Genomic DNA, 27,579 nt, shown 5'->3' with positions numbered 1-27,579 from the left:
TTTAGATGCCAAAACAGTGTACTAAAATTTATTCTTTTGGCATTTTACAATTATCTTTTTCAATTCCACTCGAACTGGTAGGCAAACTATTTATGAATGGATTTTGTTCAAAATTTGATAGAGATCTAAAAATCGGTATAAAGACTACATACCAATTTTCTAAAAAATTTCATTTACATGTATACTAATATAAAGACCGCCAGTAGGACTTCGTTCAAAATTTAATACACATTTATGATTTAGATGCCAAAACAGTGTACTAAAATTTATTCTTTTGGCATTTTACAATTATCTTTTTCAATTCCACTCGAACTGGTAGGCAAACTATTTATGAATGGATTTTGTTCAAAATTTGATAGAGATCTAAAAATCGGTATAAAGACTACATACCAATTTTCTAAAAAATTTCATTTACATGTATACTAATATAAAGACCGCCAGTAGGACTTCGTTCAAAATTTAATACACATTTATGATTTAGATGCCAAAACAGTGTACTAAAATTTATTCTTTTGGCATTTTACAATTATCTTTTTCAATTCCACTCGAACTGGTAGGCAAACTATTTATGAATGGATTTTGTTCAAAATTTGATAGAGATCTAAAAATCGGTATAAAGACTACATACCAATTTTCTAAAAAATTTCATTTACATGCATACTAATATAAAGACCGCCAGTAGGACTTCGTTCAAAATTTAATACACATTTATAATTTAGATGCCGAAATAGTGTACTAAAGTTTATTCATCTGGCCTTTTCCATTTTATAAGTATCTTATTCAATTACTCTCAAACAGATAAACAGACTATTTGTGAGTGGATTTCGTTAAAAATTTGATAAAAAATCTACAAATTTTTGTAAAGTCTACGTACCAAATATCATCCATCTAGCTCAAAGTATTTTTGAAGCACAGTATTCATAGACAAACAGGCATAATTCCAAAAAAGTGTGTGTGTGTGTGTGTGTGTGTGTGTGTGTGTGTGTGTGTGTGCGTGCGTGCGTGCGTGCGTGCGACGCCCCTCCCACCCAAGGATTCAAGGAGTTCTGAAACATGAAGTTTTGTCAAAATCTCGTGTTCAAATATTTGATGTTTACGGTACTTCGTCTTTACATACATCGTATATGAGCAAGTGACGAAAAAGACCGAGAACTTTCGATATTGTTATAGATTTCATCCCGTCTGTCTGTTCCACTTTGTAATCACTCTTCTATTCTGAATTAATAGGAGTACATTGTACAATGTAGTCTGATTGTTCCGCCATCTCAACAACTATTCGGTAACTATGCCGAGCATTTACATTAAGTGATCTATACATGCGAACACGTACCATTGGGCTTTGCGCCAAATGCCAGGAAGCTCTCAACTACATTCGCTTTGGAATCGGGGGGTGCTTAACTAAATACTCGTTGGATTAATACGTAACGAGCTCTTTGTAGCCAGCTATTTTGGAACTATGTTGTAGACAACCTGGATATTAACATGCAGTAACATTGTTATCACTTCAAATGTTAAAGAGAAACTTTTGTGAATGTTTCCACCTAGTTTTTGATATACTTTAACAAAGTATGGTGCGCTTTATATTTTGCCCTGTGGTACATTAAACAGAATCGAAAATGCAGTCTGATTCTCTTTCCTTTGACGGATATAATTCGAAATTTGTAATATGTTTGCAAATTTGGGCTCAAGTACACATACTAGATTCCATAAATCTAATTTGCTGTGTTTCTTGAATTATATTTTATTTCATACCTTGATTAAAGATATATACCGATTGATAGAAATGTACCAAAATATGAAGCAAGTCTGCTGTTACGATGGTAAAAACATATAGTAAATTGTTTATTTCTAGTTTTTTTACGTTCTTAAGCTGCCTTGTCTATGCACACATGGTGGATAGAGGTATTTCTTAGGTTCATTCCAAAAGTTGACAGAAATTAACAATTTCCATGTTAATGATATCTACCAAATTTCATCCGTTTAGATTGCTGTATTTTCATGTTATCAAATAATTCCAAAAAAAAAAAGTTTTCTCGGACTTGGACAGATCTAAAAATGAGATATGGTATTCAAATTTTTAGCGATTATAATATTTTTTCAATGCATACTTCGTTCACGAAGAAAAAAAAAAGAGTACTGTTTTAAATTTTTAAAGTCAGTATTTTCAACTTCAAATAAAGGCGCTCTAAACGCGCGATCTGCCTACTAATGAAATGAGCGACAGTGAGTAGCAGTGTTAGATCATACATCACGACTAAAGAGTTACTGCATCCCTTGCACTTATTTTTTGAGAAAAAAACAACAACAATAAGACAGAAAATTAATCAGAGAATTGATTCGTATTCGTTCTTCTGGCTATGAAAGCCCATTGCATTCATTGAATTTCATGTATCTGGTTCATTGCATTGTTGAAACAAATTTCTCTTTGATGGATTTCTTTCAAAAATGATACAAAACTAATGTTTGTCTGTGAAGATAGTTTATCAATTTTGTGAGTGTATTTAAATTATAACTTTCGCAAATAAATAAACTTAATTTTAAAAACTTTTTTTTTTCGGATTGATGAAGATCTGAAAGGCGGAGACTCAGTAAAATCCCAAGTAGAATTTTTGCCTGTTTTAATATTTTCTTCCTATATATACGAGACTGTTCGAATTAATAGGGACAAATAAAATAAAAACATGATATTTTTCTAAAATCTTAGCTTTTAATCATTACAAACCTTAAGATAACTGATAAATCTCTATATTAGTACGAAGTATATCCTCCTTTAGCAGAAATGACCTCTTCAACGCGTCTTGGAAGTGACTCCACTAATGTAGCACACATGTTCTTGACTTCATCATCGTGGAACCATACTTGCATAGCACTCTTTATCATTTGTTCGGTTGGCGTGCAATTCTTCTTAGCTAAATGATTCTCGAGAACATGCCATAAGTTTCCAATGGGATTTAGGTTAGATGAATGACTAGGCCAATTGAGCTGTTTTATTTTATTTTCCTGTATAAAAGTCTGTTCTGATTTCGAAACGTGACAAGGGACCAAGTCATGTTGAAATGTTCTGACAAATGTTTCCATGAATGAAACAATCCTATTACGTAATATTTCTATGTATTTGATAAAATTCATCATGCTTTTAAAAGGAACTAAGCTTCCAGTGCCATTTTTTGCGGAAACATCTGTTTGGAAGGGTGTTTTACAGTCTCTTGGATATGGTCTGATCGCAGAGTTTCACCTTCTCTTCGTCTAACACATTTGATTTATATCCCCGCTCAAATAAATGTGATTCATCACTGAAAATCATCGTATAATCGGATTTTGGCGGTAATCACATACCAAAAAAACATGTTAGTCCCCATTCATTCGAACAGTATGATATATTTCTTTATTATATATATTTTTTCTTCTAGTAGAAATTCTCCTACTCGAAATGTAGCCAATTTGTGTTCGCGTAACATACATAAAGTGTTCTTCGCCAATATAATTTTGAAATACTTGTATAAACCAAAAGAAATGGTTTAACAGCACCGCGTAGAACAAAGTAGTTATGTTAGGGCAAGATTAGTTATGATACGTGCAGTTATGTTTTTTATCTCTTAGAGTGTATTATAAATTTCTTCCGCACTAACTTTAATTGTTATGTTTGTATAAACACTCAGACTTATGTGTTAGCTGTCTGTGGAATCAGTTGCAAAACCACTTGTTGCATTGACTGTAAGAGAAAAGCTGTTACTGTATCATTGGGACATTTTATCTCATCTTGCATCATTTCAGATCTTGCTCCGACGTAGTCCTGTCATTAAAAAAAATTATCTCCATGATAAATGATACTAGTCTGTAAGTAAAATAACAACGAACCCTGAGGAATAGTTTGCTGGTAAGCACCAATTTCGGAAAGAAGGAATAAGGAAACATCTTAAGAAATGGAAGAAGGTGATATAACGACTCATATATAATCCAATAAATCAACCTTAAACAACAAATACCATACATTCATTAATGTATAAAAAAAGGATAAAGAACATATGAGATAGCCTAATAATTCATTAATGCGTAAATTAAGCCCGTTCCATAGTTCCTGGTGGGATCCAGTTGGAGACCTTGCTTCTTCACTTTCGTAACACCATTCCGGACCCCTCTCTAGGCAGGTACATTGTTATATACATGTTGGGCTTTGAAAGGTCAGACAGATAAATGAGTATCTGTCAGTTATATTGGAAGACTTCAAATCTTTTAGTAGATCTTTTAAGAAAAGCTGCCTATTACGATGGTTTTCATCACTTGCTGAACATATAACGCTTTGCCCTTGTTATTTTGTGAACACAATAACTAGAATAATTTTGACTGGATTTGTTGAACGAGATACTTGAGATATATGTTGTGAGAATTCATAGATGGATCATGCAACTCGGAAAAGGTGGCAACATTTTCATTTTCTTGTAGTCGTGTGCTCCTCTTTTCTCTGAAGATAAAAGGATAGTTCGTTGCAAACTACTGACTGGATTTGTTGAACGAGATACTTGAGATATATGTTGTGAGAATTCATAGATGGATCATGCAACTCGGAAAAGGTGGCAACGGCTGAAAAGGGGTGGCAACATTTTCATTTTCTTGTAGTCATGTGCTCCTCTTTTCTCTGAAGATAAAAGGATAGTTCGTTGCAAACTATTTTGCATTTAAAGTTTTGCACTTACTTTGAAGTTAGAGTCGGAAATGCGATTTTCAACCTTTAACGTTATAACTGCTATTGATTCCTTTTTAAATTAAACGTATGATACGCAGTTGGAATGTTGTCAATAAATGTATTTTCTTCCACTCTATTTCTTTCTTGTAGTTCCAAGCCTTATAGTGCTAGACTGGAAAATACATAAAGAGATTGGCTAAGTTTTGTTTTTATGTCTTTGGACAAAAAGAAAACCTTAAATTTCAGTTAATTATCTGTTCAATGTCTTTTTTACTCGGCTGTAAGACAGAAGGGTTCCTGGTTCCAGATTCGATTCCACCGAAATACCAACGTGTAAACAGGTCTGGTGCACGTTAAAACCATCGAAGTAAACGTCCTTCCGATAGTTTAGTGCGGATGTTTTTAGAAGGGGTGCCAGTTCAAGCGTCGTTGTCGTCATCTGATTGCTGTTCAAAATTACGAAATTTGTCTCTTAATAGATTTTGTGTTACTTTAAAACGGGGTCAGTGACTTAACTATTTGTTAACTAAACTAAATTACTGTTATATTCGAAAATTTTGTATTTCAAATAACAAGAGAAGGCTTCAGGGGCATAGGTGTGAGGCTTTTTATGAGATGGTGTGATTCAGGAGCAGAAAGTACCGAATTGTTCAACTATGATTAACTTTAAAAAAATAAATAAAGAAAGAACTATTTTGGTTTTTACAGATTTTATTTTGTTGCTGCTGCATTCTTTTTATTAAAATAGATCTAAATGATTAATTTTCTGGTTATATATCTTCTTATACTCTTTTAAGCTTAACATGTGACATTTTACATTAAAAAATATTCCTTTTTTTTTTTTTCTTTTATTATCTAGAAACAAGATGTTAATGATCCAAATATACTAAAGCCTGGATTCTTTTCATTGACTTTCTTGCATTGTTTTAAATACAAAAGCTTTTAATCCATAGATCACCTTATCCTTTGTATTTTTCAATAGGTGTATAATAGCAGGAAAAATAATAAAAAAAAATTTTGTGTTTCTTTTACTCCTCCTCTTAACCTTTAAAAGAATTCTTTTATTATTATTATTATTATTTCATTTTATACACTTCATCCTTTGTTTTATTTTCCCCCTGGCGAAGATTCTCCTTATTGAAAATTATTGTTCCATTAAAATTGACTTATATTAATTCATGAGATTTTTATTATATTTGTCCTGAGAACATTACAATTTTTAACAATACTTTTTTTAAAAAATCTATTTTAATGAGTTCCTTTTTCTTACATTTTTTTTTTAATATTTAGTTTTTCAAGCATACACGTAGGTATTTATCGATCATTTAATGTACCAAAAAAAAAAAAAAATCTTTCAACAAAAAAAGATTGATGCGAAACTACCTTCATTTTCATAGAATATGCATATCTCTTTAAAATATAATTCTAAAAATGTATCCCCCTGTCCTATTATCTACTACTTTTCAAAGCCTTTCGCATCGATTCCGATTAATTTTCCAGAATTTCGGGATCTCGTTAAAATATTTAAAGAGAAATCACCGAATGTTTATGATTAAAAGATGACTCTTTTCATCATCCCTATCTGCAAACTTTCACTCCTTGCATACATTAAGAAGAGCGAAATCATTATTGTGAGAGATTGGAATCGTTATTTTTCTTCTTGGCGAGCGTCTCCATCTTTCCGCCTCGTCATCGTCTAATTAAGACGACGGAGAGGATCTGCATCTCATTAGGTTCCACGTCCCGTGTGCAGGTGTTTGCTCTCCTCTTTTTTTCCCACTCACCCCTAATGGACTGCTGTCTTCTATCTGATTTTCGGAGAATCCTCGATAAAAGGGGGTTGTTGAATTGAAAAGGAGACCTGTTTCCTGAAAGCAAACTTTTAGGACGGTGTTTTGACAAGTGTTTATATAGATTAAATATCTTTGGGCCAGCTTGATTGGACCCCTTGATTAATACAAGCAGACTTATTGTGCTAATTCGTAATACTATTTTTGGAACTCGTGTTTTATTCTGTTGTAACTTACAATTATAATTTACAATAGATTGTTTCGAAACTTTAGAAATCTTCTCTTAAATTCTCTTTGCCTCGGTAGTTTATTAAATCAACCAATTCCAACGACCAGTTGTCCCCCCCCCCATATTAATGATGATGTCGTGTCCGCGTTACCACGGAAAGGGGGTGCAGCAGCTTCTGAGGGTAAAGACCCCTGAGCACCCGAGGGCAGAAGTCTGACTTCTAGCTCATATGAAGATGAAACTCACACATTCGCTTGCACAACCCCTTTTTACAGCGGGTACATTTACACACCTCACAGATAGAACACAGACGAAGAACAACCATGCCCGAACCGGGATTCGAACCCGGGACGCCCATATTAATGACATCAATTTAATAATTTTTTTGAAAAAGTTTTATATTACCACACCAAATCAAAAAATGACTAAAAAATATTTTTGCATAATAATTTTTATAGAGAATGAAGTGAATGTTTGCTTAATAATTCTTGTAGGAAATGAATTCAATGTTTGCATAGTAATTCTTATAGAGAAAGAATTGAATGTTTGCATAGTAATTCTTATAGAGAAAGAATTGATTGCTTGAATAGTAATTCTTCGAAGTATTCTTATTGGTTATCTATGCGCTCAGAGTGACGAAAATAATTGGAGAAATTGCTCTGGTTGTTGAGGATGGAGACTGTGCTAAAGTTTTATTTCGCAATATCTGTCGAAAAGAGAAGACAGGCAATCATTTGACATACCAAACCGACTCCAGATTAAATAAAATTTGGAGTGGGGAGGTATGGAACAGACATGCTTTGGCGATTTGTCTTAGATGCCATAAACTTTCATATGAAACAAAAATTAGCAAAATTGGAATTATGGTTGTGTGCTGGGGTTCTTATTTTTGGCTAATTGTTTTAAATATATAGATGTTAATCTTTTTGGTGAAAATTGTGATATTGCCTTTTATAATAAACCCATTGGCATACCTAACGCTGCTCGAAATTTAAACACTTTCATGTATATTTTTTAATGCAAAAATTCATTTTGTATAAATTATTATAAAACATACAACTCTTTTATTATACCATATCACTTGATTGGCTACCTTCGGAGGCTGGTCATTCTTAATTACTTGAAAATGTTATATCAATTCTTTTAGATACCGTTAAATAACAACTTTAAAGCAATAACAATAATTTTTTAAAAAGTCCAAACGAAATGAAAGAGAAATTTCAAAAAATAATGGTAGAATACTTCAAAATCTTAACCGTTAGTGTATTTGAAAACCGTGTGCATTAAATTTTAAAAGAATTAATAAAAATTAAAAAAAATCTTTATACAAAAAGAAATTTAGTATGGCTGAAAAAAAAATTGGAATGTTATTGTTTTACATAAAATATTTTTATGTAAAACAGTTTGCTTCGTAGCAAAATTTTAATTTATTGAATATTTAATCAACTTTTGCACTTGGCAGTGTTCTTTCTTTTGTCCTAGAGTATAAGTATGCAAAGTTTGGTTGCAATTCGGCTCACTCGTTTAGGAGTAGATGTTGAACATATTTACATGCATAGCTACAATGTGTATATGTATGTCTGTATATAGTTACTTTTTTTATCTATACTTATAATAAAGCTCAATGTGTGTGTGTGTCTGTGTGTCTGTGTGTGTGTGTGTGTGTGTGTGTGTGTGTGTGTGTGTGTGTGTGTGTGTGTGTGTGTGTGTGTGTGTGTGTGTGTGTGTGTGTGTGTGTGTGTTGGCGCTCTACAGGCCAGGCCATTTAACATACAGCTACCAAATTTGGTACATGTATACCTTAGAGGTCGGGAATGTGCACCTGGGGTCCCGTTTTTCGAAATTTTAATTAGAATTTTAATTATTAATTAAAAACTAACTTTCCCGCCAAAGAAATCTTCCATTTTCCCCACCGCCAATTGAGTAAGACTTCAGCTTTTTTTTTCTCCCAACAGTAATGAGGCTAGGGTTAACATATTTCGGAGGATTATTTCAAACGATTCTGTTTATTTTCTTAATGTTTGATGCATTTAAAATGAGACATTGTTAATAAATCGATCTGTTCATGATGAATCTGAGAAAATTTTGTTGACAAATTCCTGAGATATTACATAAATTAAGAAAGAAATTCTTTAGTGCCCATAAAGTTTAAACCCTCAGTGACTCTATTATCATAATCATATTATTAAAAAAAAAGGCTTTGTTTCAGTAAAAATATTATTATATTAACTGCAGATTAATCATTTACACTTTAATTTAAAGCATAAATTCTACGAGGGGTAATAGAAAATGAGAGAGATACATATCACTTTATGACTGAAGGCCTTTATAATATTATGAGTGAATTATATGACTATCAAAATTTGAAGTTTTAAAATATTTTGCTGAAGAATCTATTAAAGTTGGAATTGCATAAAATATTTAATTATTAAAATTTTAACGAACATTAAGATTGGCGAACCGGCTGGTCGCCAAAGGCGGCTAGTGTTAATATAAATATAAGCGTATCTCGAATTCGCAATATCGCTGTAATGTTATTAATTTGTGAAACGAGGTTTGTATTCATTGTGATAAATGCGATTAATCCAGTGATTATTCAAAGTCATCAATGTATTTGTTAAATGTGATAAATTGTTGAAAATTTATCATATTTACCGGTTAATTTACAAAATTCGCAACAAGGTTTTAATTTAAAAAAAAAATGTTGTTTTCAAATAACATTAAAAATTACTTTGTTAAGAATTAGAAGAAGGTCCTGATAGCTATTAAAACTTACAATAATATTTCAATTTAAAAAAATAAATAAATAAAAGTGCTTTACTTTCATTAGATATCTTAGAGCAAATTTATTAGATAACGACTTCAGTTATATACGTCATAAAAAGAATTGGAAAATGCAAAAGGACCAATAAAGTTATGGACTTTTATTGTATTCCCGGTTACGAGTTAGAGATTTTATAAACTAACCGGTAAATTTTTTCAATATTTTATCACATTTACCAAGTTTCGTGGCGATTTTGAATAATCATTGGCTGCTATATATAAACACCAGTTTATTGAATTTACCGTAACATATTCATTATCAATAATGCAACAATAGTTTTGCTTATTTTCTCTTCTTCTTTGCTTCTTATATTTCACTACACATTATAGAATTTGGATTACCTGTATCATAGTGGACAACAAGAAGCATTCTTTTTAAAGCTATAGAATGGCATTTTATATTATCTCAAGTCCTTGCCTAACACTTCTTATGGGGGGGAGGGAGCACTCATTTTATGCGGAGATGATACACGTTGCATGCGCCGCATCAGTTTAATTTTGAACTCCATTGGGGATTTCGGAAGAGGAAAAGGATACCAGTTGTACCGCAGCTTAAAACAACGTATAGCTAGCTATACGTTGTATGGTAGGTGCATTAACGTTTGTCATGTGACAAAGACTTCACGTTAATTGAATTCATTGTTTTTTTGGAGTAAATGTGGGAGGGGAAATCGATGTCATTTATCCAATCCACATCGAACAAGCCTCCCACCGAATTGAGATATCGGATAAGTAATTAGCAATACTTTTAATTTTTTTCGAACTTTCCGCATTTACCCCAGAGATCCAAAAGAAATTCGAGATTATGGGAGTGATACCCATTTATCACTGTAGCTCACATCACTAATCATTTCTCCGACATTTTGCCACTAATGCCTTGTCTGTCATAAACGGGATGTGTATACTGTTCTAAAAGTCACCAATTTTTATTTTTCCTACTTAAAACTAGCAGATACCGTCAAAAGACCATTTTTCAATTCAATTCAAATGTATGATTGAAATGCTTGTATGTTTAGTATTAAAAGAAATAATAACTAAGAAAATTTCTTTATTATCGAAGTACGTTTTACTATATTCTATAGCAATTTTTGCTCTTTATGATATCTATATATTTAAGGTAATTTGCAAAACTAAAGAGCCAGTCAGTAAACATCGCTCATAACCAAGGTTCCGATTTCTGCTATTTTTAATTTGTATGAAATCTTATATCCCCCTAGATATGTCATCATTTAATCCCCCCCTCCTCCATTGCCTTTCATATTTGACAGTTTTCACAAAATTAGACATTAAGAGGGAAAACCCAGTAACTCAGTCTCAACAAGCGAGCCGATTTCGTAACTTTGCAAGTATAGTTAACCAATCAAACTGATGTATTTGTTTTGTTAGTATAATCTAAAATAATGCTTCCTTTTGTTTCGATAAGATATCGTTCATCAGAATTCGTGGAGACTACATTAATACTATTAATAAAGTGGAAGAGAAACTAGTCCTCGAAGGCTGCTGGAATCAGTAATGATGAAAATTTCTTGGAACGTCATCGAATATTGCTGCTTGTTATCTTTAAATTAAGAATTTACTTATATTGTAAATCTTATTTCTATGTATTTGGAGTATACAAACTGTCCAGCGCTAATTTCCAATTAAAAAAAATAGATTTGCATTATTCAAAGCTTCCGTCTCTCATTTTGTATGAATAATATATTTCCGCATCGATCCTTGGGCAATTAGTGTAACGGTCTTCCGAAACACGGGGTGACATCCATAATCACGCCATTCCGAAAACCCCGCTGAAAACGAAAACGCTTCTAACGAAGGTCATTACCAACAGCTGGGAAAGGTGGAACTCAGCTTTTTAACCCGAGGTTGCCAGGAGACGGTCGGCGGAGCGGCAAAAGCAAACAGGATCTCTTCTTTCTTTCTTTCTTTTCTCACAGGAGAATGGGCTCTCATTAGCATGTCCTTGCAGTTCGGCCAAGGCGAAAACAAAAGTTATTCTCGTAGGTGACGACTACAGGCGGTCACACCGCGCTAGATGGTCAGTTAGTTTTGTTGGGCGGTCAGTGAACTCTCGGGTTTTTGTTGAATTTGTCATGTCCGCTGGGAAATTGCATCTATTTTCTTCTCAGTGTGTGTCATTAATGGGTATGGCTTTTAGTTGGACGATTGTTTTCGAGGATTGTAGATTTCTGCGTTGGTAGGCGAACTTGATTAGTTGTGATATATGGGATGGTTCCGTGGGAATGTATAACCGAAAGCTCTAAAAGCATGTACTGGTAATGTCTGTGCTGTTTCAGTTCTTTGCTACTGGTAGCAACCTGTTCATTGTCATGTCATTGAATCTTCCAAATTAATTGATGCACTGTGCTATATTAGATGACAATTCACGCATAAGAAACAGTTTTGGAGCTCGACTGATTTTGTGATGAAATAACAGCTATGATGTCGTAGTTCTATGTCAACCTTTTAAAAACGCATCTGCTGTACTAATAACATACTAATAACTAATACTAATAACATACTAAGCATACTAATAACAAAGCGATGCTGGTAAAAGCAAGTGTACCTTTTAAAAACGCATCTGCTTTCAAAGAAGCATACATAATAATAATGCAATACTGGTAAAAGCAGGTAAAAAAATATATGCGATTAAAAGATGATGATGAAAATTGCCATTTATGCTTTATTCATTGCCTGCGCGTTTTCGAGCTTCAAAACCCCCTAACCAAAACAACATCATGTCCTCACATGATAATAAATATGAAAGTGGAGATGGCATCACTCTTGCTTGTTATTTGTAATAATAGATGTTTCTATGTCATCCATTACTTGCAACTTTAGCTCGATCAAAAAGGAGGATTATTAAACATTTAAGAGTTTTCTACTGCATGTCTCTATGATATCTCTCTCTAACTTGTCTACTTATATTTCTGTTGGGATTAGTGTGTTGAAATTTATGGCACAAAAGTCTTATGCTGTCTATGTTGCGCGGCAAACATCGATGTGTTAGAATAATTATAGAATTAAATGCATTATCCATTAGAATTACAATTAAAATCATATATTTTCTACAATATTTGTGCAGTTTCTATATATGTTAGGAGTTAACATCCTGTTCTGAAGCAATACTAGATTTATCCATTGACAAACCTCGTAATGTTAAAGATTGGTTTAATAATTAGAAAGTCTTTGATTTTGCATGTTTTTCTCTTGGGAGGATGTCTGATTTTTCACGCCAGATTTAAACATGCATCTATCTGGCCCACATGCAAGGCAAATAGTGGTGAAATTGGATTTCAAACCTGAAAACCTCTGTCTCCGCCGTCCCACATTGTGAAACTTTATTCTGTACATGATAACATACTCGTAGCATTGAGGATATATGACTTAAGACTTAATAAAAGTATTAAAGTATTAAGCGATATAATTATCAAGAAGGATTCAATCTCTTCTTTTCAAATTTGCCAGATGAACAATGTTTTATTGTAAACATGAAAAAAAAAAAAATATCTGATAGCTACTTCTAGTAGTAATTTAAGAGAGCAAATCAAGAGTTAACTAGTAAAAACATTCTTGCGTTAAATGTCAAATGTGCACAGATTTTGCGATGACCCAATATTTTTGGCTACACTTTTGCACTTAAAGTTATTACCAATTTTTTTTTATACTATCCCAATCTGTTTTTATTTTCTCGTGTACGAACTAGAAAAGTATTATTATATTCGTCAAAAATTTCGAACTCAAGATGTTGACGAATTTGATTGGTGGCGGTATTTCGTTTAATCTTTAAGAACTTTATAAATGTTTTCGTTTCTAATGGTCATTCATCTGACCATTTAACTCTCCACCATTTCGTCGCTCCAGACTTCTTAAAAGCAGTACAACAATACGTCGGAAGAAAATGAAATAGCGTGTGAATCGAAGGCTTATCTCAAACCGTTCCGTCCGTGCTGTGCGTTTCGTGTGTGAATCGTCTGAAAGCGTGCATTTGAGAAGAACTGCACGTTACAGTTACTATGTTTCTGGTTCTTTTGAGGGGTGTTCCTATAAGACATTTTTTCCGTGCCAAAGAAATGGGTGGAATCGTGGTCACACGTTATGATAATAAATTAAATCACAGCTAACTATGAAAGGTTTTGGTCGAAGTGGAAATTCTCGATTATTATTCGCTCTTTTTATTTTCCGTTTGACGAATCTCTGGATTTCGCGTGAGACGAGTTTTCGAGGTGTGGTTCCGTTTTGAAATTTTTTGGTATTATATTTGAATTCTGCACGAATATTAATCACGAGTCAAATTATTGAGATGAATAGTCCTGCTGCTACAAGTAATCGTGGTTTCATTTCGGATAAAAGTGTGCAATTACGTGATTACAGGGTAAATGTATGAATTTATTTCGTGCCTTATAAAAATAGAAGTTGTTAAAGAATGCGATTCTTTTGAAGTAGAATTTGTTTTATAGAAGGGTCGTGTTTTTTTTTTGTTTAGTTTAGTTATATTAACATCCAGTTGTAAAGCAACACTGGCTATTTTGTGACGGACCTCGTCATTTTGAGCCGCGGTCAGATGACGAGGACGACACCTGAGCTGGCACCCCCCTCTCCACACCACACCAGCGGGAGGCCGTTTGGCGTGACGGATTTGAGGTGCAACAGACCCCCTTACACGACGGTTCTTCGGTGGAATCGGGTCTCGAACCTGAAACCCTACGTCTCACAAGCCGAGACCTTACCACCGCGGCCCTTATAGATGGGTTGGAAACAGTGTTAAAGTTGCATTATTGTAGTTAAAGACATTTAGTTTAGAATCGTTGTTCTGTTTCAAAACACAATGACAATATTTGTTAGTCGCTCGCTATATTTAAAACGAATGGAAAAAAGGAGATTTTTATGCATTTTTATTTAACTCGACCTGTTCCAGGTTTGTAAAGATATAATGTAAATTTGCTGTATGTATAATGCTGTTTATAATCGATATTTATACATCTCCTCATTTGCTAAAGTTTTTAAATGTTGATATTTGATGTTAACACTTTATTTTAAGTTCATACAAATAGCGGCATTTGTTAAATAGTTTAGCAAAAATTTATTCCATGATATGTTAAATATTGTCCAATTATTAATAGTTAAATATTGTCCAAAAATATTCCATGATAAGTTAAATTCAAGAGAGCACGAAAAAATGAAATCAAAATAATTCTTTTTTTAGCGTACTTATAAAAAAGTGTTTTTGAAAACCATTTTTTTTTGTTGTTAATTTTATTGAAAAAAAAAATTGGACAACGATTATGATAAAATATCATTTTTTGAATTCATGTTTCATTTTTGCTTAATAGTCAATTTTTCCTTTGAAACTAAATCGAAGAAACCTTCTGGATGAAATTTGATGTATTCAAATGTCTTTAAAAGGGCAAAATATTAGTTATGCAAGTATGCATTTCTATAAGTCTTAAGCACCGATATTATACATATTTCTATGTATAGGTGAGGGCAAATGTATTCTGCCCTCTGCAGATTTTTTTTTTTTTTTTAAATGTGGAATAATTCTTTATTTTGGATTTTTTTTTCTGCGCCATGTCCGCGATGCAGTACTGCAGACGAAAATAAGTTTCCTGCCATTGAAATCAGGGACTAGTGCATGGCCATGTGTATCATGCTTTTTTTAACCTTTGTTTCTCACTTATGCAAGGTTGACCTGTGTTTACTTGTTATTCTCTTCTTTTTAACTTTTTTAAATATTATTTAGTTAATTTTCAGGTTTTTCATTTTTTTTTTACTTTAATGTTGTTTTATTGAATGTTACATCTTTTTTTTCCCCTTATTACAAATCGCCGATTAAAAAAAACAAAAACACGCGGCGATTATTTTCTGATATGCAATTAAAAATTCTGGTGGTAAAGCTATTTTTAGGAATTGAAATTAGTTATGTTTTCTTGTGAAATATTTTTTGCACCACTCTTCGTTTCTAAACTGATGAACCGCCACTGATCGCGAATTGGTCATTAAATAAACATGAGGTAATTGGAGTACCATTGTATTAATTCATCTAAATATTGCCAATTTTGTCTTACATACTATTTCAACCACGGGTTTTTCGATTTCTGCCGAGAAGTAAAATCAAATGTTTGTTGCCAAATATAATATAGCGGTATATGCAAAATTGGTTATTTCATTTAACCGAAAGACTAACGACGGTCACAATTTCCACTCCAAATTTTATTTTGTTATCCTTGATACGTGTGGTTCAAGGAGTTTACTCTTTTTATTTTTACCATAGTTACAACTGGTCAATTACAGTTGGAGTCGAAGTTATTGAAAATGCACAAGACGGCGTCTTTATTCAAATTTTTGCGAAGTAATATAAGTTACATTTATCTTGTCTTGAAGAATCACATAGCTGTGTACGTTTTATACATCATCGTTTGCTATAGAATGTGCAATGCTGTGATGGAACACTTTAATTAGCGAAATCATTGAACAACGTGGAAATAAAATTTGCAATAAATTACACATAATATTGTTACGAAATTTCATGGGTTCGTTTGGATAGTGGAAGTTATATGGTGTGGAGAACGCTCAATCAGCAGCCGGCAGTAGAAAAAGAAACAACGACGTTTATTTACACGAAGACACACAGGACAGCACAAAAACGACAACTATATACAGCATAGAAGACGATTATCTTCAGCCGAGACGTGCAGCATACAACAAGACTCTACTGCAGACAGTAGCGCACAGCTTAGTTCAGCACTAGCTTGACTCCGTCGCTGGAATACCAGTTCTTCACCGTCGATTCCAACCACTCTTCTCTGTTGCTTCCGACTACTCTTCTCCGTCGCGTCCGACTACGACTACTCAATTCACGACGACTCCCCGGGAATTTGGTAGGTTTAACGGAGCACCCGCCTTGCGCAGCAAGACTATCTCCACGATCCTTGTAATGAAGGCCTGGCGGTGTGGTATGCCCTTAACTTGAATGGTAAATTGAGAGCTGTAGCAGGTAGCTGGTCGGGTAGTTGTTTGCATGGGTCTGGATCGGAGAGTGAGCAGGAGATCTCGGTTGATGTTGTACCCTAGATCGAAAACAGGGGAGTAGGAGCGGGAGTGAGCCTGGTCAGCCAGTAGGAGATCGTTGTTCCAGCAGGGGGCGGGGTCAGTCTAGTGCGTGGTGAAAAGACCCAGAGAGATGTTATAAGCAGTTGAGTTGTACGTTTTCGAGGCTAGGCTACTGTTCCCGGGTGGCGAATAGGAAACGTTTCTTTGCTGGGTGGGCTGGGTGTGTCATGGGTACTATGTTCAGTAGTGTGGGGCTATTGCAGGAGTAGCACATTTCGGGGTCTTTTAATTTTAATATCTGGGGTGTATTTGGTAATCTGGGCTATTGCTTCATTTTCATTAATATCCATACTATTGTAAAATTTAGTTGAAAGTTGTTTGATGGTTTCAGTAAAGGTGGGGTAATTTAGTGCATTGCAGACATCGACGGTTCTCATGAATCGCCTGGCTTTGCAAATTGTTCTTATTACTTGGTTGTGTTGCTGTTGGATTATTTTTAGGTTGGATTTTGCGGCATAACCCCAAACGGGGCATGCATATGTGAGTACTGGACGCAAATAGGCTGTAAAGATAAGCATTTTTGTATCCCTATGCATTTTTGAGTTCCGGCCTATTAATGGGAAAAATTTACGCGACTGAGCTCGGAACTTGTCCCTGACATAATTAAAGTGTTTTTTCCAGGTTAATTTCCTGTCAAGTATTACTCCTAGATATTTAGCTTCCTGAGACCACGGGACGGGGTTATTTTTAATGGTCAGCTTGGGGAAATCCGGTTGTTTTTGGGATTTGTGAAACATAACCGCCTCCGTTTTGGAGGCATTGATTTCAATTTTCCATTTCTGGAACCAATCCTCCAACTTGTGTAGGTGTCTATTGAGTGCAATGTGCACGTATTTAGGATTTTTGTTCTTGGCCAGTATGGCTGTGTCATCTGCGTACAAGCACAACATCGTGTTGAATTGCTTGGGCATATCGTTAATATAGATTGAGAATAACACAGGTCCCAGTTTTGAGCCCAGCGGTACTCCTGCACTTATGGGTTTTGTATCCGATAGTTCTTGTTTTACTCTGACTTTAAAGGAACGATCGGTGAGGTATGATTCTAATATACGAATCAGATAGCCTGGAATCTGATTCTCAATTAGCTTAAAAATAAGACCATTGATCCACACACGATCGAACGCTTTCTGGATGTCTAGGAAGACAGCTCCTGATTTCTGTTTGTTAGCAAATCCTTCAGTGATGTATTCGGATACTCTGGCGAGTTGGTGTGTCGTGGAGAGGTTCGGCCTGAACCCGAATTGTTCCGGACACAGTAAGTTGTTTTCTACTAGGTGTGTATTTAATCTTTTTAAAATGACACTCTCGGCAATTTTGCTTAGCGTTGATAAGAGAGAGATTGGTCTGTAGCTAGAAGGATTTGTGGGGTCCTTTCCTGGCTTAAAAATTGGGACCACCGTTGCTGTCTTCCAACGTGTTGGGAAGTATCCTACTTCCAATATCTTTTGTATAAGTAGCGTGAAAATAATAATTACATTAAGGACGACGACTCCCCGGCAGCTGCAACTCGTTTTATAGGTCTCACGGGGCGGGGCTAGAAGTCTCTCAATCAATCAGGAACGTTCGAGGCATATCTCGATTCCTACTGGACGGCTCGGGAAAATTCTCGATGTTTCGGGTATAATCTATTTTTGGCGCCAAAGTCGCCAAATTCGTCGCCAAGCTCTGGGACCTTCTATGGAACCAACTAGGCTGGGAAGCCGCATCACAGATTCGTAACAATATCAATATGGAGTTGCCCGTAGTAGATTGCTCTACACTGCAGCTTAATGCAAAAATTTGAACAATTTTTTTAAAATTTATTTTTGCATAAATTGTTCAGTCGCATGTAACAAAAGTCAATTTGTTTGGACGTCTAACATTTCACGTTGTTTTTTATAGAACAATTGATTTCCTTTTATAGAATAATTCATTTATTTTTTAAGAAAAAATATTATTTCATCTGAAATAACGTGAAATAATCCAGACTTCGATAGTGATTCTCATGGAACACCGATTTTGGATTAGATTTTTTAAATCTCATTTACTGCTTCCTTTCTTCATTTCAATTCATCTTGTAATGGTTCAGATCCTATTCACTTTCTAGAAGATTCCGCTGGAAAAATTTTAGTTAAAAGAATGGATCGATGCTCTGTTAAGAAATGTCGCATAATTGACATACGGCTGTTATATTCCTGAAGAAGATAAATATTCTCAACTTTTTTTTCGAAGTTTTCCAAATCGCTTCTATGAATCATTACCTCTCCAGCGCACCCTCGAATGAAAGTATTGATTCAAAAATTCAAAACGTTCCCATTTAAAAGGGGCATCCAGAATGAATGTATCCAAAACTCGATCACAAACTTTTTACTTTGACGCAGGTAGAAGATTCTTTGGAGGGCATCCAATTCTAAAGCAATAAGGAAAGAAAAAAAGAGAAGTTTTTATATTGAATGATTTTTTTTTTCTTTCCCTTTTTTTTTTTTTTTTTTTTTTTCCTTGTACTCTACCTATTTGAGTGAACCATTATTGAAATTTTCCATCCGTCCATCATTTATTTCTATTTCCAGAATGTTTTGCTACTTATTTTTTCCCCCTCAGGAATATAAGTTTTTTTTTTTAGTCGAGCTCACTCTCTGAATTATATCATCATTCATTAGCAAGATTTACTTGCTAGTTATTTTCCCATTACGCATCGTTCTCCCATCCTCGTTTCCTCCGTAATTGATTTTAAATGAAAAAATCTTTTAATTTCAATTGATTGCGATCGTTTTCTACCTGCACGAATGCGAAAATAGGAAGCAATAATTCGCGAGCATTCATTTGTACAGTGCAGGGGAATGGAGGACTGTAACACAATGGATTTTCCACCCTTAATGAATCGGCTGCCGTTCGTATGTTTCGTCTGATGGAGAGTAAATGAAGAGGAGCTTGAAGGGCCATTCGTTTTTATGGCTTTTTACTCTGTCTTAAACGAAATGTACATAAAGTAGTACTAGCGTCAACAATTTTGATCTCGATATACCATTGTATTTCTACAGTATGAGAATATATTAAAGATTCCCATAAATTCGGATGATATTTAATAATTATAATAAATTAAATCACTGGTGTACCTGAGAGTGGTCAGCGCATTTTGACTAAAAGAGTTAAAGAGTGGGGGTTTTTTTTCGGGCACATCCACACATAAACAAAGCAAAACAAAACTTTTTTGCATAAATAAAATCTTTTTCTAACGAGCAGAAATGAAGCATCTCTTAATGATCCTTGGCATGAAGCACTTTTGAATTTTGCATTCTTATTTGTTTAATCCAATACTCGAACAGTTTTTTCTGAGCTCATGGGAGAATTTATAATTCCATAAAAGTATGTAAAAGTTTCATAAAAGTATATCACATAGTTATACTTTCATTTCATTTTTCGATGTCGTTCTGAAAAATGAAGAGCATTGAAATTATAAATAACGTTGAATAGACCTTATATATATATAATATGTAATGATATTTTAAACTCTTAATTTCAATTTAATTAATTTCCAAGATTTTATCTTAATTTAGTCCATAGTAAGTTCATTCTCTTATTTCTTCGTCCAATTCTACTTTCTCTGCTTAATTAATTCAAGAGAAGCTTTATAAAATTGCTGAATCGGCTAAAAACGTAACATTCACACGCTCCGCGTGAAGGGATAGAAAACTGTCCAGTAAGCACATTCTTTTTAAAAGGTCCCTGTGTTTCCTTTACATGTGATTGACATGCGTCAGAAATCCCTATCAGAATCTTAATAATATATTGGCACTGTAAAAAATTATTTTCCCTGTCCATATCTCATGTTATATAAGACAAGGGATAATTTATTTCTCTCTTCTTTCCCACTTCTGCTTTTGTGTCGCGCTGTGGCGGACGTGCCTTGTCCGCGTCTCTGCTTGTAAATAATTATGCTTTCCCGGAATGGATATTAAAATTAATTTAAAAATGTAAAAAGTCTTTTCACTGTCTTCGAACCTGCATTCAGTTTCACATAAAATAATGCATATATATATATTTGGTATCCTTAAAAAGACATTTAAATTTTGAAGCATTTAAAAGTATATATGTATATATTCTTAATATGTAATTGCTTAGATTTTGTTCGAATGGTTGATTGGACGATACAGTTATTTTTCCCAGCCATCAGTAGCGATCAGTTGGCTTTCTCAGAATATTATTTAAATATAATTTCTGTTAAATCTTTGAGATATAACTTCATCTCCATGATACCACTAAACTGTCTGATATTAATGCTAGGTTATTTAATCTGTCTTACATATATATTCTCTTCATTGTGTAAATGGACCTATCTAATAAAGACCAATTAATGATATTTTAGTGCTACAAAAAAGCGTAATTGTGGAATTTATCTATCTTCTAAATTTCACATTGTGACTTTCTAACCTTCTAAATATCGCGATATTGTGATTTTTTTTTTTTTGTCTTGTAAATTAAACCGATATTAAACAGAATCGTAGGTCCTTAAGATTCTGTTGGGTGAAAATCGCGGGATTTGAATTTTGGGGCCACAATATAACCTATTAGTAAAAAAGTATTAGCCGACATTAAAAAAAAAAAAAGTCTGTCTAATTTGGTATTATTAAAAAGACATTTAAATTTTGAAGCGTTTAAACGTAACTTTTGTGGAATAGTCTTTCCAGAAGTTATTGCGGAAAAATAGCAAAATTCGGCCCAGGTTTTGATTAATAAAAATTATTATTAATATTACAAAAAACATTACTCATTTCTATTCTCCAGTATATATACGCTCCAAATTTGGTAGCTGTAGGTCATGTGGTCTAACCTCTAAAACATCAGAACAGATTCATTTTTATTATTAGTTAAGATTTATGACGATTCATTTCTTAAATCTAGAGCAGCATGAAACAGCTAACTAGTCTGTGGCTGCTTTAGATTCTGATTCGATTGTAAATGAGTAGTAAAAACTCATTCTATTCACCTGATACAAAGAAATACCGATTCTAAAGATAACGATGTCACAGAATTGTCAAGGTTGAGGAATTTACTTTGATTTACATATTAATTATAATTTTTAATTAATTTCTTTCCAAATCTTTGCAACATCTGCACTCAAATTTGTCTGAAAGAATCACAAACTCTACCTGCTTCAGCTACTTTCTTTGATTTACTAATTTATTCATAGAAATGAACATCAAGCCTAATCGACTTTCCTCTCGCTTAATATTCACAGATAATAAAAATTGTGAATATCACGATCACAATCCGCATGTCCCTGAAGGTCTACATGCCCTCTCTCACACATTTAAAAGAATGCAGAACCTCGATCTTGCAACCTTGATGAGAAATACCTCGTTTAATGATAAGATGGCTTGTTGCTACATGCTTTGTTACATAATTTGAATCAGATTATACAACTGTGATTTGTTCTTATTTCCTATATTGATTGAAAAAAAAAATGAATGAACCTATTTGAATTTGAACTCATATTTTTATACAAGTATTATTTGAATTGGAGCTAGAGGAATTCTCCAGACTTTCTTGTATACTTGATATAAGTTTTATTTTTGCGTGCGTGACGCGCATGCCAGCCCATATGAGTAAGTATGCTTGAACCATCCCTACCCACTCGAAGGTGTTCGCTTAAATTGAATGATCCGAAAGCCACGACAGCGTAGGCGGGAACTATGGTTAAGTCTTTAATGGCCATCACTGGCCACGTTACAACCTCTCCCATAGGAGGCACGTCCTACTCCAGGATGGCAAGAACCAACCACCGTACTAGGAGTTTCACATCCCCATTATACAATTTTGATCTCTATTGCTGACCAATTCTTAGAAAATATGTATCCAAAATGAGCATCTACAATTTTGATTTAAAGATCGAGTTCTAAAATTCACGTCTCTACTGTTCCTGAAATATCGTATCTACACTCATAGGAATGGGCATACTAACTGATAAAAATGGTGCAAAAATGTGATCCAAATCGACATTTCTCATGATATCAAACAGTATACATAAATTCATCCAAATAACTTATTTCTTTTTAGAGTTGTGCTAACATTTATCTAGATAAATATATTTTCCTTTTACGAATTTTGTCTAAAATCTAGTACAGGTGTCTAATTTTGGTTTCAGAATTAGATACCTGTACTAGATCAAATTTGCTGTATCTAGCTCCTTCCTTAATGTGTTTGTGCCTTGAGTTAGCGTTTTTAGACAAATATCATTCCGAAAATGGTCTTTTATGGAGAGGGTGGGGGTGGAGTCTCAAAAGGATATAAAACGTGGGGACTCGTCGTATTACCTTTCTGGCGCATATTAGCAAACTGAAATTTTTAAAACGGTTTTCTTCATTTTACTGATAATACATTCTAAATTTAAATATATATGTTATAGTTAAAGTATATAATATAGTTATTTCATAGAATTCCTCTTTTGTGAAATAAGGATTTTATACTTTAACGGTAACATTACATTACATAACATTAGCATTACATAAATGCAATTTAAATTATAAATTTTGAAGATATTCTCAAAAATAGGCTATTTAAATTGGACATCGTCTCAGTGATTTAAAAAAAAAAAATGTTCAGCTCGAGTAACTTGTCGGTCGATTGATTTCAATGGAAGATTTTCCAGATTTACTTCTGGAAATATTTCATGTAATAGTTAATAAATAAAATAAATAGTCGGGAAATATTGTTTTTTTTTCCCTGAATATTTTCTAGAAAATGTCGCTTTTTAAACCCAGACAGTACAATTTATGTCCATCGTATTGAAAAGCAGCATCATAAAGCATATTGTTTATGTAGGAAGAAGAGTTTATGTGGTCTTCTGCAGAAATTTTTATATTTTAGAATATTTAATAAAAGTTAATGGTTCGATGGTTTTTTCCCCTATGTTCGGTTTTTCTGCATTTCTTACTTTGATATATTTACATTTCAGTCTCATAATATATATATATATATATATATATATATATATATATATATATATATATATATATATATATATATATATAATATAAATTCTAACACTACAGAATCTCCGCCTTTTATTATGCATTTGATCTTTACTTCAGCACTTTCGAATATTACGTTTTGTTTGTCAGATTTCACGGTTACAGTCAGAAAAACATTTGGAACTCTCTCCACAATTACGTTGCGAGCGTTGAAAGGCAACGCTCTGTGCATTTAACTGGCGATTTGTGTGCGAGGAATAATAAGAACCTTCTCGGTGTTTTCACTGCTCGGTTTATGAAGCGTGTGGGAAAACGTTTATCACGTGAATTCATCTCTGGCGGACATACCCTTTTCGAAAGTGAACCTCCCAAATAACATTGTGAATGGTTCTTTTATTCGAATATGCGTATCCTCTGCACCGCCGAGTGCAGGAGGCCTTTCATTTCGAAAGTTAATGTCCACCACTTTTTGACACTAAAATGGAAGTTTACTCGTTTTTGCGTTAATGTCATTTCGTTGCAAGCTTTGTGCGTGGAGCGGTGGTTTTTATTTTTTAGTGACCTACTTAAATTTAAGATGGGAACAAAACATTTTTTCCTTAATTGTTTTCTCTAGAAATATGAAGGTATGCATTGCGCTTCGCTGGTTTTAATTGCCGTGTCATGATTTAGAGACTCGTTATATTGGGCTTTTAAATTTAAGTGGGTCGGAAATGTAACGGCTAATAAAACTGATGGGTTTCATTTTTTTTTCTTCTGCGAGGGTGGTTAAAATAACAATGACGAAAAAAAAAATCGTGCAATTAAGAGAAATGTGGATTCTATTTATATAAACCTGGCAATTTAAAAATGATTTGGAACCTCAGGAACTTTATTTTAAACTTAAAGGTTAATTTTAAAAATCCAACTCGAGCATGTAGCAACAGCACTTTGATCATGTGCAATGCAATTTGAGGTTGAAATCGTTAGAAAATGTAATATCTGCTTTCCCCATAGTCATTTTGCCACTTTCATTTAGACCCATTTCCAGTCCTATATTATATTTTAGCTCACCCAGTTTTTAAATCTTATGTTATGTTCATTAAAGTGACATCTGGTCATGTTTGTTAAAGGGATATTTTGTTAACAAAAATGAATTGACTGAGCTCATCGAAAAAAAGTTGGAACCGCAGTTGACATGCGACTCCCAAATTTAAGGGCGGCAGTGGCCTAGTAGTAAGGTTTCGGCTTCGGAACGGGAGGGTTTCAGGCTCGAGACCCGATTCCAAACGAAGAACCGTCCTGTAAGCGGATCTGGTGTACGCTAAATCTGTCGAGGCAAAACGTGCAGAAGTTTGGAGAGGGGAAGTTCCAGCTCAAGTGTCATCCTCGTCATCTGATCGCGGCCCAAAATTACTAACGTCCAAAAATAGCTCTAATGTTGCTTTAAAACGGGACGTTAATATAGCTGAACTGAATTGCAAGCGACTCCCAAAGGTACTTTATAGAACATATCTTTCTTTATATATATATATATATATATATAATATACACACACACACACACACATACTCCTTTGCATTGTTGACCCAAGATGTTGACACTGCGCTAGTTTGTTTTGATTCCTTCTGGTGGGACATCTAACCGAGGAAGTAGGATGTGTATGTGACATAAAGGAAGTAATAAAACGCGCTATAATTTTTGTTTTGGTTCTTCTCCTTAGTGGAGTGAATTCATGTTAGAGTAGTACATATCAAATTGCTCTGTGTAAACTAAATTTTTGAATCCATCGAGTGTGGAAAAGGGTAAAAAAAGGAAAAAAGATGTGTCTTAGTGCAAGATAACGTGAAGTAAGTTGTAAAATGGCATGGGCGTTTAACGTTTATCATGTGACAGTGAATTCATGTATATTAATTCACGTTTTAATTAAAAATTAATTTATTATTTTTGCGCAGCGGCATTTACCTAATTTTAAAGAATCTCTACCTCAATAGTATTTTATTAAATGTGAATAATATTGTCAGCTAAATAATTGAAATATTCACGAAATATAGTTTTTGTTATATTTTAATGAAATCGGAACTTTAAAAAAGAAATATTTATCTTAAATATTTCCTCGAAAAGTCGTAAAAGTTGTTGGAAACGGCCCCTGTAGCTCTTGTCTCTGTTTTTTTAATTTTATTTTTTGCAAAAGGTTTCAAAGAATTCTAATAACTTTTTTGTCAATTTACTTATTTATTTAAACTGGAAGTATGATGCCGCATATTTTTTGGACAATTATATCTGCTACATCTACCATTCGGTATTTATATTTGCTTAACATAAAGCAGAAACTGTTTTTAAAGAGGAAAAAGCAGTATATAATGTACTGTGATTATCTTGAGAAGGCTCGGATACATTATAAGTAATTCAATTCTTACAGGAATGGAAAATATTTAATATAATAATGGAAAATATATACTAATGGAAAATATTTTTATGAAATTCATTTGAAAATATTTTGGAAAATTACAAAAAAAAACTTGTACGTACATGAAATTGATAAAAAATTATGTTAACTTTAAAGTGTAATAAAAATAACTCTTGAAATGTAAATATGCTCTAAGGGAAAAATTAATTTAATTTTTATTTAAGAATATAACTAAAATTTTGAAAAGGCTTTCTTTAATCTCTTGGGGTCCTACGATCTGCCCTTTAAAGCAGTTTGCGCGCTATTTAATCATATATATCGTTTCATGCTGGGGCAATTCATAGAATGGCGGCCTTGGGGCATTATCACATTAAAATTTCAATACGATAAATCTGAGTTTTATCTTTTTTTTTATATGAAGCAGAAAAAAATTATAACTTTTCTGTCTATCTTTTCTATTATTTTCTTTCAAACTATGGTTATAAATTTTCGGCATTTTTCTTTTAGGTTGTGGATCATTCGATATTTTATTGTGGAAGTAATTGATACTGAATTTGGAAAAATCAATGAAAAGGTGCAAATGAGGTTTTAAAGGTAAGTTAGGCTTCATTTCGAATTTTACCGGTTCGTGTTTAAAAGAGTATATCCGCTTAAATAAATAAATTTTTCTAACTTAAAATTATTATTTTTCTGAATACTTTTATTTGTACCGGTTAATAATAATAATATATATATATAATATATACACACACAGAGTGTTTCGAAAATTCGGAACAATCTTAAAATTCTAGGAAGCGACTTAAGATAAAAAGGTGCTGTTTACATAGAAAGAACGGGTATAGAATTGAACAAAATTAGAATTTATCGGCGACATAGTTTTTAATGTACTCCATCAGATGATACTGCAGTTGATAAATTGAAACTTTATATAAGAAATTTGTTGGAATAACGACTTACAAATGTATCGTCCATTACTTTGTTGTTTAGCTATCTTTGATGAAGCATATTTTTGATCATCATAGTTTCCATTGTAATTTTTGGCTTAGTTTATGTAAATAAAACAATATAATTTTACAAAAACAACATTTAATACAAAAAATCATTAATTATTAATAAAAAAACAAGAAAAACAATTTGTATTTGCATTTATAGGATATCCAGTTGGAGCTTTTAGTTCTAAATTGAATCATAATCAGAATAAAATAGATTCCATTATAATGGCTGCCAAACACTTTGGATCAATCAATTTCATATGAAAAATTTTATTAAAATTTTTCCAGAAAGTGTTTGAAAGCGCTATGTAAATGAATGTAAATACGTATATTGATGTCCATCATTGCATAGATGATTCATAAAATACTATAAACTTAGAAATTGCAACAAAAAAAAAAAACGAAATTTTGACGGATCTTGGTATAAATATGTGTAGCTCATGCTGATTATGGAAGTTAAAATGACTGAGTGGAAATTGAATAAGAATATGTAATTGTTCTTATACTTCATTAAAAGTCGTCATACATTTCTAGAACAATACGTAAATTATATTAAAATTTTTAAGCATGAAGTTTTAAAATCCCTCAAAATGACGGTCTTGGTTGCTCTAG

The 27,579-nt window shown here is 33.2% G+C and overlaps 1 protein-coding gene across 1 annotated transcript in view; it reads left to right on the top strand.

The window, feature by feature from the left end:
- LOC129966669 (hexosaminidase D-like) overlaps positions 1-27,579 on the top strand; it is a 285,439-nt gene that overhangs the window by 66,365 nt on the left and 191,495 nt on the right. The window contains exon 3 of the mRNA XM_056081176.1: positions 26,483-26,569. The gene's annotated coding sequence lies outside the window, so the exon portion shown is untranslated. The remainder of the gene's footprint in view (positions 1-26,482; positions 26,570-27,579) is intronic.

Source organism: Argiope bruennichi, chromosome 4 (assembly GCF_947563725.1).
Source record: "Argiope bruennichi chromosome 4, qqArgBrue1.1, whole genome shotgun sequence".
Lineage (NCBI taxonomy): Eukaryota > Metazoa > Arthropoda > Arachnida > Araneae > Araneidae > Argiope > Argiope bruennichi.
Note: the sequence above shows the minus strand (reverse complement) of the source record. Positions and strands in the feature narration are given on the sequence as shown.